This window comes from Thermobia domestica, chromosome 18, assembly GCF_964235325.1.
Source record: "Thermobia domestica chromosome 18, izTheDome1.hap1.1, whole genome shotgun sequence".
In the NCBI taxonomy this organism is placed as follows: Eukaryota; Metazoa; Arthropoda; class Insecta; order Zygentoma; family Lepismatidae; genus Thermobia; species Thermobia domestica.
Genome location: NC_137471.1, coordinates 172749466 through 172760220, shown reverse-complemented (window position 1 = coordinate 172760220; position 10755 = coordinate 172749466).

Below are 10755 nucleotides of genomic sequence, written 5' to 3'. Positions count from 1 at the left end.
TTATCACTCGATTGACCTTGAGGGTAAATCAGCAAAGGGTAGCTATAAACGTAAGTTCAGATTGCATTTCTGTGAGGTTCTGTTCAGTATTCCTATCTGCCAATAGCAAAAACTGATAGTCAATGCTGAACCTTGGAACGTCACCCCGAACAACAAGCCTATTATTGAGAACTACATATGAAACATGTTATCAAAACTTATCCAGCTTTTATCTGGCATGAAATTATTATATACACCAAAATTCACTCTCCTAAAATGTGTATCTAAACATTGCTCTACGTATCTACGAAGCAATGTTTTTTTTTATTATCGAAATATGTGAGCAGGAAACTCTAACAGCCAGCCATTTTATTTAAATCGTAATAAACCCTGTAACCGTGCGTTAACGTGAAGACAAAGCTTGCTCCATTGGTAAAGTGTTGGAAGAATGAAAACTCAATGTTCGTAGGTTGGAATCTATCCAATCACCACAACATTTTTTTTTCTTATGTGTAACGATGATATAAGAAAAATGTATAACTGTTTAGACAAATCTTCAACCAAGTCTGAAGAGAACATACTAAAACAGTAACACAATGACGTCAACCAAGAATTATTTCATGTAGCGTTTGGACGAAATTACAGCAGTCAACAATTGCAAAAATAAAAAGAGGCTGATAGGTGTAATGGAGTCTAGACTTCTGAATGCATTTACTTCCTGAAAACTTCCGTCTCGTCATTGGTATGCCGTAAGTCATGGTAAAACCTTTCAATTGGAAGTGAAATGACACAAACTAAAACAGTTTTAAATCAATAAATGTCTATGTATAAAAGTAGGTGTCTCTTATCTGTAGTTCTGAGTTCCTTTTACTTTGAAGTGACAAATGAGAGAAGAAAGTATGGTGTTCGAAAAAAAATCAAATTTGAGACTTCAACGAATTTACACGTATTAACTTATGGCCCCTAACACCGAAAAAGTTATTTTTCGATACATGTCCATCTGTTCGTCCGTCCGTTCGCTACACTTTTCTGTGCACTCGCCTAGAGGCCATACCGTTTAACTTATCTGCACCAAATTTTAGTTTAAGATTTTCATAGTATTTCCTATAGTTTTTTTATTTCCCTCCTACTCCTAAAACGAGGGTTGTTTCCTGTACGATGAAAATAGAAAAAAGATATTTTCTCTTAACTGGCTCTAACGATCTTGTTTTCTTTTTCTTTTTTTTATAAATCAATATTTAATTAGCAACCTTATTTTGTGGTATAAGGCATTTATCTGAGAAAAATCTACAAGGGGTAGTTTATATTAAGGGGTTAGTTTTTTTCAGTGATTTTCTCAAAATGGACTCAAGTGTTGTTGTTCATATTTGTAAATAAATATTTCATTAATAACTTAACAATATGGCATAAGTCGTTGTTCTTAAAAAAAATGCGAGAGGTATTCTTGGTGGTGTGTGTTGTCTGGGCGGTTTTCTCAAAAACGACTCAAAAGAGTTTATTCATATTTCAAAAATAAATACTTTTTAATAACCGAACAATATGGCAAAACTCGTTTGTCCTGAAAAAAATATGCGAGGGGTAGTTTACTCTTGGAGGTGTTTTTCCTCCACGGTTTTCTCAAAAATGAGTCAAGCAATTTTGTTCGTACTCAGAAATAAATATTTCATTAAAGACCTAATAATATGGAATAACTCGCTTACTCTGAAAGAATCCTCAAGATATAGTTTATTCGGGGAGTTATTTTTCCTCACGATTTTCTCAAAATTACTCGGACAATTTTATTGATAACTAATAAATAAGTATTTCATTAATAACCCTATATTTTAGTTTAAGTCATTTCTATGAAAAACAATTACAACGGATAGTTTATTTTGGGGATCAAGGTTTTTTTCCGACAATTTTCTCGAACGACTTATACTAAAATTTCGCAAATTAATATTTCATTAATAACCAAAAGTATATCTTAACTCATTGTTCGAAATAATTCACAAGAGGTAGGTTACTTCTGACGTATTCTTTTTGAACGACTTTCTCAAAAATGACTTATTTGATTTTTTTTCATATTTCATAAACAATGATTGCATTAATTGGTCTATTATATGTCTAATGAAAATGTGCTCAAAGCGTGAGTTAGTTTTGAAGTGTGTATTTTCTTCAATCGAAGTATTTCATTCGATAATCTGACATTCGATGTATTTGAATAATACGATAATTTTATTCGTATTATCCAAATACACACTTCAGTAACAACTGCGGCCTAACACAGTTAAGAAATTGAATTTAAAATGTTTAGTGCGGTGGCCCTGTAATTGAATATTTTTTGGTAAACTCTCTAGCTTTTTGTGGTAAACTCAGGCTTTTCTTTTTCGAGCGGCAAAAGAGAGAAGAAAATAATATATCAAATAATATATCAAAATATATCAAATTCAGATTGTCAAAATAATATATCAAATTCAGATTTCAATGGATTTACATGTTTCATGGCGTCTACATACCAAAAATGTGACTTTTCGACACCCGTCCTTCCGGTCCGTCCGTTCGGTACACTTTTCTATGCACTCGCCAGAGGCCATACCGTTCAACGTATCTATACCAAATTTTAAACTTAGGGTTTACATAGTATTCCTACAGGAGATTTTCCAATTTTTACCTACCACCTAAAATAAGTATGGTTTACCAACAGCCGAAAATCGAAAAAAGCTATTTTCTCAAAAATGGTTTTAACAATTTTGTTTATTTTTCATTAATCAATATTTAATTAACAACCCTATATTGCAGTATCAGATATTTCTCTTAGAAAAATTTACGAGGGGTAGTTTATTCTAGGAGGTGACTTTTTCTCGACGATTTTCTCAGAAAAGACTGACAAATTTTGTACACACTTCATAAATAAATATTTAACCTTACAACATGGTTTAAGTCAATTGACCTGAAAAATATATGAGTAGAGTTTATTCTTGGAGTTGAATTTATTCCCAGTGAGTTTCTCAAACACGACCAGTTGACAACGCTGTGTCTCGACAACGAAGCTCAACTCTAAAATTGTCTTCTTTTGATGTCACGAATCATCTCCCGAAGTTCGCGGACATCTTTCAGGTTCACCCTTAATGAAGCTTCTTTTCGAAAAGTTAAATATTAACTTTAGGCATTGTTTATCTTTTTTAAATCACAAATGCCGTTATTAATTTTAAGGCAGAGAGCTACTTCTGAGAGAATAGATCTTGAAAAATAATTTTAAAACTTAGACTTTTGTTTTCGAGACATTCCAGACAAGACGAGACATTTTACAAGCTATCTCGTGTCCAAAACATTTGTCTCGTCCTATCTTGGATGTCACAAAGCGCGTCTCGTCTCTTTCTCGAGACATGTCTTATCTCATGTGCATTCGTTAACACTTGGAAAGGATTATCTTTATACTCAAAGCTTTGTTTTTATAATGGTTGAATATTTATGATAATTGCTGTCAACATAAATTACAGTCCTTTCAGTTGAATTAATTTTTATTATTATTATTGAAATTAAAATTAAATGCAATATCTAGTTTAACGTTGCACGATTATGCACCTACGCTAAGGGAAAATGATAATGAATGAAATGGTGAAATGAAGAAAGTGGGAGGAAAATGGAAAATCCCAAGAAAACCCATACCCATGCACACGGTATTTGTCCTCCTCAAATTTCACTTGGCGCGAAGTGGAATCGATCCACGGAATCCATGCACCAAAGGTGAATGCTTTATTATTATTATTATTATTATTATTATTATTATTATTATTATTAATAATAATAATAATAATAATAATAATAATAATAATAATAATAATAATAATTGAAGCTAGCTTAACGAGTTGAGTTGATGTTGAGTTTAACGTCCCGTTAAGCAGCGAGGCTATATGAGACGTGGACCTACTGATTAACGTGGAATCCGAACCACATGAGCTAACGGCGGGAATAGAACGCGGGTCTCACACGCCAAAGACGCGTACGCTAACCGCTTAGCCACGGAGGAGCTCCGAGCTTAACGAGTTTCAACCGTCCGACTCAACCAACGTTTGGGTGTCTGTTCGTTCGTCTGCTCCATGACAACTTCTCAAAAAAGACATTTCATTTTAATGAAACTAGTAAGTGCCATATTTTAGCTTTGCGAAGTAACTATTGCTTAAAATTTGAATCTGCAAAATATAAGAGGTTAAAGTAACCAAATGGTGCAATTTTCCACTCATGTATACAAAACAATTTTGCAATATCAACTACGTGAATCTTGTCTCATAAAGAAGCCGAAACCCCTACACCGAAGACCCCTCCGAGATTTGATCATTGTCCACACGGACTGAAATTGTCGTTTGAAGCCAAGACTTTAATATGAAGCCAATAATTTCTTTAAAATAGACGAAAAATTCGAAAGTTATAAACATGTTAATATTTTTGCCTTTTCTCATAATGTGGCCGTGTTAGCCTACACTGAAGAGCCCCACGAGATTTAATTATTGACCACTTGGACTGAAATTCTCATTTGAAACCAAAACTTTAATATGAAGCCAAAAATTAAACATTTACATCAATTTAAACTGACTGGGATCCGGTTCACCCCACTATGGTTTAGTTTAGTTAAGTGGTAATTTGTGACAGCTTCACATCATCAAAAGAATATTTCACTAGTTCGTGCTAGATCCACCACTGGAATCAATATACACTTTTTCTATTCTTTTTGTCACCCTTTTTTGTGTAGGGGCTCCCTCGTACAAATAAAGAAGTGGTAATATTACAATCAAGAGGCGCTATAAATTAGGTATTTCTTTAGTTACCTACCCCTAACCGCAGAGGGCCATCTTCGGTAGAATAAGGGGCCGCGGTGGCTCAGTGGTAGAGCGTTCACCTCTGGTGCTTGAGGTCCCGGGTTCGATCCCAGCCTCCGCCAAGTGAACTTTGTGGTGGACAAACACCGTGTGCGTGGGTTTTCTCGGGGTTCTCCCGTTTCCTCCCACTTTCTTCATTCCACCATTTCATTCATTACTCATCATCACCGTCTCCTTTAGCCTAATCGGCATAACCGTGGGACGTAAAACTCAAAGATTTCATTTTTTGGTAGAATAAAAAATGTTACGTGACATTCCAATCATGAAAGGGGAGAGAATGCTGTAAATATATTTCTTATTCATTTTCTCTGCCCTGCTTATCAGAAATAACTTTCTGTTGGAAGGGTACTGAAATGAGAGGGGCAAAATAAAACGTCGTAACCCCCCTACATGGTTGCTCAAACAATTACTAAAGAAAGCATTTTAAACTAAGATATTTAAGATTTAAACTAAGAAACTAAGATATCCTTACATTATGTAAGGATGGCATATTCAGGATTATTATTATTATTATTATTATTATTATTATTATTATTATTATTATTATTATTATTATTATTATTATTATTATTATTATTATTATTATTATTAGAACGTTTTTGGAGCACCGAAATTTTGTGAAACGAATAATGGTATGTAGAGGTTTAAGATGGGTGGTCATAGGGGAGGAAAAACCAGGATTTTTCTCTGTCTGACTCTCTAACATAAAGATTATGTGCTGAAGGTAAGAAGCATCATCATTCTACAATAGGTTGTTTTTACGTAGAATATCAATTACTTGAGTTTCCCTCTTTCGAGCTACTTACTTTAGTAGTAAATTCAAAACAATTTCAATTGAATACCAATACATTGTAAAACTTTTCTGTAATTAAACATCTAGGGAAAATTAAACATTTAATAGGGAAAACTGTTATCAAAATATCCAAACACGTAGGTAGAAGACTATCTAGTGAGAAATATTGTGAAGCTTTATAAAATTCTCCAAACTAGAATTAACATTTACTGAGAAACATTCGTTATGTGCAGTGCATAGTGAGCAGTGAGCACAGAGAAAATAATTACGAAACTGTTTGCAAACAAAATTAGGGACGCTAATGCAAGTGCGAGAAATTAATTATATTCACGGAGAAATTATATGTCGATTAAAAGCAGGAAATTCGTGTTACTATTCGGTTCCAAATCTCTTATCGTCGCGAATTCTGTCGAGGAATTTTAAGCTTAAAATATAAAAAACGATAATCATGACTGTTGTTCTGTATGGTTGCGAAACATGTTCAGTTACCCTGAGGGAAGAACATAGACTAAAAGTATTTGAGAAGAAGATCATGAGACGAATATTCGGAACCAAGAGGAACGGGAATGGGAAATGAGGAAACTTCATAACGAGGAACTACATAATTTATATGGTTTACCCAACATTGTTAGGGTCGTCAAGTCTAGGAGGCTTAGGTGGGCAAGACATGTAGCTAGAATGGAAGAAAGTAGAAACACTTTCAAAATCTTGACTGGAAGACCAATCGGGAAACGACCATTAGGAAGACCTAGGCGCAGATGGGAGGACAATATTAAGATGGATCTCGCAGGTAGGGACGTACGCAGGGGGTGGGACCTGGGGGTCCGGACCCCTCGAAATTTTGACTTTTATGTAAATATAGCCTAATTTTAGGGGCAATTTTAGGAATTTTAATATAAAATGCCCTCCTCTTGAGTTTGGACCCCCCGAAACAAATCCCTGCGTACGCTACTGCTCGCAGAGATAGGAATACAAAGTAGAAACTGGATGCAGTTAGCTAAGGATAGAAGTCAGTGGAGAGCTTTTGCAAACGTGGCATTGAACCTCCGGGTTCCATAGGCCATAGAGTTAGTTAGTTAATGCAAGTGCGACAACGAAATTTTTTATTTATTTATTTATTTATTATTTTTTTCATATCGTCATAAGTTTTACACATATGTTACAATTTGATTCTTTCCCACATAAAGAAAATAAATAAAAGAACTATAGGAATAAAGAGGACAACTGCACTTCCATGGAGATCGAACCCACTACCTTCAGCATACAGACTCTTTGCTTTAACTAACTGAGCTATTTGTTTTCTTACGTGAACTGTGTCTGTTCCGGTAAAGACGATTTTTCGTTACGATCGTGCTACCAATTCGTACTTTTCCATAGATAATTTTCACTATTTGCTCTTTCTTTACTTAATACTTGGCATATATTCATATATTTGGAGTTTGCAGATAATGCACGTAATAAGACATATTGGAAATATTTCGCTAGAAGTTAAGGTTGTAGATTTAATCCACATTTCTCTCAATGACATAGATGTCGCTGCTTCGTGTTGAACTGCAGAATTCCCTCGCGTTCTTGAAAATTTCCCACTTTAGCAGAGTTGGTAATTCTCGAGATTTCTGTCGATTTAATGTTTTTGCTTATTTATTTTAAGCTAATATCTAACACAAATATTAAAAACGGGTTTGTTATTAACCTGTCCTACTGGGGAAACCTTCCGAAATTTCGAACATATAAAGAAAACGGAGATATTTTCAAAAAACTTCAAAATAAAGAGACGCGTCATTTATTTTGCTCATAGTAGTACATGAGACAGCTGTGAAGAATAACAGTTTACTGTCTGATATTGTCAACCGTTGACCGCATTGCAAAGATGATATCGCCGAAGCAAATTTTTCCGCGTGCGGTAAAACACACCTGAAATTTCGGAGATGATTGCCGCAACTATATTAACTCGAGCAACAAGTTCTTCGGCTGTCATGTCTGGTGTTGCATACGAAAGACGTTTCATAACCCCCCAATAAAAAATCAAGGGCGTAAGGTAGGGTGAACGAGGTGGTCATAACACAGGTCAATTTCTCAAAATCCAACTATCTGGGAATGTTTCATGTGGCTAGGTCTGCATATTTCTGTCAAAATGTGCAGGTGCACTGTCATGCTGGGTTCACATCTACTGTCTTAAGTTTAAGGGCACTTGTTCTAACAATTTTGGGAGAACATTACTTAAAAATAAAAGTTACGTACTCCTACACAGGCAGGCCGGTAATAAATCAGGCCCTACCACAAAATTATCCACTGTATAGCACCGCGCGCTCACACTAAATCCCTCTGCTTATTGTTCACAAGAGTTTCATGTAGTGTTTTAATCCCTACACATGGCTACTGCTGGTTTCAGAACGGTCTCTGATCATTTCCAACAGGCTGTCTTGAAATTCAACTGTCCACATAGTGCGATTTTCTCCGATTTCAAGTAGGAGAAATTGAAGAGACCCTTTGTCCCGAAGGCGAATATGGAAGCTCGGAAAAAACACGACAGTTACTCTCTTTTGAGGGCGATAGTCACGATATAAACGCCTCGCCTATGAGCTATTTCCCCTTGCATCTCCATAAATGAGGTGTATATCTTCCTGCTCGTGGACAGGGTAATCTACCATTGCGCAGGCATGTACAGATTAATATAATCAATTTTACTTGACACAAACGTCTACAGTTTTACACGGCCGTGAATACCTGAACACAACACTCTACCGTTGTAAGCAACACTTTCTATCCTGTTATACAGCAATTCAACACGTAATACCAAAGTATCGGATTCTTATATCACTCACAAGTTGCGTCAGATGCCCACTACAACACAGTCACGCTAATTTATTCCTTCCACATCAAAACTGCTATACAGCCTTCTGCGACCCACTCGCAAGTGGCACACAAGGGACGATATTTCCGTAAGTGCTGCTATATATACGTCTAAGCACAAGTGCCACATTTTTTTCCTCCGTGTAGATATTTCATCCAGCTCCAAAGTACATAGAAAACTTCGAAAAAGATTTTACACCATTTGTTGCATGTGTTTTCTTCTAGAAAATGTTTCCAGCAGTGGAAAAATCAAAATATGAGGGAGCTACACTACGGCAATATTTTGGTATATTAACAATAGGAGTGTAGTATTTCGTAGCTCAGGATTAAGGTGCGGTTTTCCAACTCCAAGAAAAGGGAAAAGTTCCTCGAAAATATCCCTGGAGGAAGATTTACCTAACGGATAAATTAAGTATATTGTACCAGCGCATTTCCTTGTATCGTTATGCAACACATACAACATCTCGTATTTCGTCCATTTTGTAGCTTCTGTGCACAGCAGTATCAAATTCCACGAAATAGCATATTACGAGGAGGAAACATTTTAATGCAGCTCACTTTTGCCCAATATGAATTCACGCAATATATGGGAATCCCTGTGTCATTGGAGAATCTCTTGTACAATCGTTCATCTTATATGATCTTTGCATTTTTTGGATACTATATGTTGTTTCTTTACATGCCACCTGACTGTCCAATACACATTCGTTTTAAACCTATTTTGGGTCAAAGTTATTTTTTCTATTTTCACATACTCGTAACTTGGACACAGCCGTTCAGTTGACATCCATTACCATTAGCCTAGAAGATACGCCTGTGACACGTTAAAGACTTCATTTAAATTCTTCTGTCGTGAGTTTATTCTGTGCTGAGACAAAATAGATCAATCACACATGTATATCCCTCTATCTTTCGAATTCGAAGTGTTCTTCTAACTTGAAAGATGTACTATTATTTTTGATTGTTGAAATCTTGTACTTGATTGTTGTTCGTTTTCCTCATTCAACGTTTGATAAAATACTCGAAGGAATACTCCAGTTTCTTTGGGAGTCACTCTTGCGTCGCCACTGCACTATATCCGATTGTACACTAATGGGATCTACGACTAAAAATAATGGACATTCTCTTTTACCTGATTTCGATCCGATGTTCTGTTCTTGAGTTATGGCTGTCTTTACTTTCTTTCCGACACATTTGCATGTGATCAAGGCAACCTATTAATTTAAGTGATGGGGAATGGGGCGTTGCATTAACACAAATTAATATTCTGTGGAGCTTTATAATGTTGGTGAAAATGAAGAAATTATAATAACTACTCTTATCGATGAGAAAGTTGAACGTCATCATGTTCTATTAACACCAGAATAGTATTAATCGATTGAATGCTTTCTACAGTTGATTCCTGAAAATGTTTGTATGTTACATTATTTACAAAATAAATATCAAATTGTTATTAAACATTCCTTAAAATTAGATCAATCTATGATTGGTTTACACAAGGATTAAAACATTTTTGGATTTATTAATGAAAATACACTTGATATTTAAAATGTTGTATACACAAAAGTTAGAAATGTTGATTTAATATTAACACGTGGAAATTTCCATGTAATATAGATTATAATATTTCCAATACAATTAATGTATGTTTTGATATTGTGAAACAACAATAAAATATAGAACCGTTAGTTCGAAAACTTAGTATATATAATGTACAACATGGCCATGTAAAAACTTTTGTTTCACACACCGCATTATGTTAAAGTTAAAAAGAAATATTTTGATACCATAGAAGTAATCTTAAAAGATGAACACGGGTTAGAATTACCATTTCGTATTGGAACTACAAACCTGACAGTTCACATTAAACGAAAATGATTTCTGAAAGTATTGATGATAGTTTTTACATTACATTAGTTTCAAAAGTAGTGCAGATGTGTATCCTACAAACAGTGGCGTATTTACGATTTTGTTTCGGGAGGGGCTTTGCTAACTTTCGGGGGGGGTCTTTGCCTGGAAATGGGAAAATTCTGCAACATATTTCCTTTACTTTACTATACTAAGTAAGATTTCGGGGGGGGCTTAAGCCCGGAAGCCACCCCCCTAAATACGCCACTGCCTACAAATAATCCAACACATTTTATTGATCAATTAAAAATAATATTCTTTTATCAGAATCTGATTGTCAAGTAGGATTAAGTGAAGTACATATTTCATTACTATGTTACAATGTTACTGAAGGTGAAAGGCATACAGGTAATGTGCAAGGTTTTT